The following is a 2079-nucleotide window of genomic DNA, read 5'->3' as shown; positions in this document are numbered from 1 at the left end:
AATTTCAGTCAGTGGTCTCGTAAGCCACTTGCTCATGCACGGCTCTTCTTTTCCTGTGTGTGTGAGGCACTGATTTAAAAAAAAAAAGAAGAATCAGCAACAAAAATCTGAGAAATTATGTAGATTGTTTGTGTAAAAAGGACTCAACAAAGGAAGCACGTGTACATTTTAAACAACAGTTTTGCTCCACTGGACCGTCACAATTCACCGTTAATGCCCTTTCTTATCTTATGCTACAAATCCCCAGAGCTGGAACATTAGAACTCTCTAATCACACACACTGGCACAGAGTATGGGCGCTCTGGCCCCACACAAACACACACATACAAAATCACACACCTCACATCCAATCTGAAAAGATAATGAATTTAATACTACTGCTATTACAGTCAACTAATGTTTGTTAATAGCCTGGTGCCATATGGAACGAGGGCCTCGACCATGTGGGTAATTCCGCTCTTTGGACAAGCTGTCAATATAAAGACCCAGCATTTATTTTGTGGATGGATGGGATGGGGCCATGGAAAGGAGGGGGGTTCTTAATCCAGCAGGCTCTCTAATGATTCTTCTGTGCCCCGAACAGGAGCTAGAGGCCTGTGAATATGCCTACAGTTGTGTTTTATCTCAACTATCAGAGCTAATATATGTGCCCATATTGGCACTCCACTGAGCATTTGCACATATGTTGTACAGTTTGGCTGGGTGCAAGATGAGCTTTCTGTGTTGTGGTGGTGGTGGGGTAATAGAAGTGATGGTTTTAGAGAGAAGTCTTTATGACGTGCCTGATTACACCCTCCGCACCCCCCCCCCCCCACCGCCCACACCCCATCCACCGCCACAAATTCATTCCATCTCCTCCCCACATCCCTCTTGCCAGCACTGCACCCCAGCGGATAACCAAGCTTGGATTAGCAGTGACATCACACTGAAGAGATGGCTGAGCCCCAGTGTGAGGAAGGGTGAGTACTTTGGTTTGTGTGTGTCAGATGGGTGTGAGTGTTATGTGTGTGTTCAAGACTGATTAGACGGTGAGGGTGGTGGTGAGAAGGAAGGGAGGATTAGAGAGCCATCTGAGAGTTGGTTAGGTGCTGACACCACTCCACCTCACCAAGGGCTCAATTTACTGAGGGATCAGAGTCATTTACGGTGGGCTGGGATTATTATCAGTTCAATAGGGCAATTTCTTTATTACAGTCACCTCTCAACCTCTGAAAATATGGACACTTGTGATACATTTACAATCTTGTTTCAGGTATAATCTAGTGCTTTACTGTGCACGTAATTGTGTATTAGAAGCAGGTAATGTAACAGCTCTAGTATAATGATGTTTTAATCAAGTAATGATGCCATTTTCACTATAAGGCTTTAAAAAAAGGCCCCTTCAAATTAGAGAAGGCAGGCTATGTTTGAGTTTGGATACTCTGTACTGACCCCTTGAAATGCACTGAGAAATCATAAACATTAGAAATGTGCATTTTTTTAAGTGCATATTTACATGTTGATCCTTAAAAACAGTGCTTGACAATAAATAATAGTCACAAAACAGTCCCTTCAGTAGCTGTTCTGAGCCTTTTCACTTCGACACACAATTTCCCTTAGCGGATGAATTTTCAGTTTACAGATTAGGCAGATTTAGTTATTTCTATTTCATTATTTGTCAGTACATTTTAACACACAATATTACACTTTGAAGCATCACTTAATACGCAAGAATGTGTTACATTTAAGATTAAAACGCAAAAAGGAAAGACTTTTAATTATTTTTAGACTCAATTTGACTCAAAAGCTGTCGCTGGACAGACCCACCACTGCTGTACATTCCTGAATGACAGCGAGTGAACCAGGAAGTAATCAGAAATATTGCTCAGCCAATACGTCCGATATAAAACACTGGGCATCCTCATCTAAAACACGCGTTAATTGCTACCTTGTTTCCATGTACATTACAACCCCCCCCCCCCCCCCCCCCCCCCCCCCCCCCCCCCAAAAAAAAAAAAAACAAAAAACAAAAACAGCGAAATCCATGATTAATGCAACCTTTTGAGAAATAGTACGGTAATATCGCGAGGTTAGCCTGTC

Source organism: Archocentrus centrarchus, chromosome 22 (genome assembly GCF_007364275.1).
Source record: "Archocentrus centrarchus isolate MPI-CPG fArcCen1 chromosome 22, fArcCen1, whole genome shotgun sequence".
Classification (NCBI taxonomy): Eukaryota; Metazoa; Chordata; class Actinopteri; order Cichliformes; family Cichlidae; genus Archocentrus; species Archocentrus centrarchus.
Note: the sequence above shows the minus strand (reverse complement) of the source record.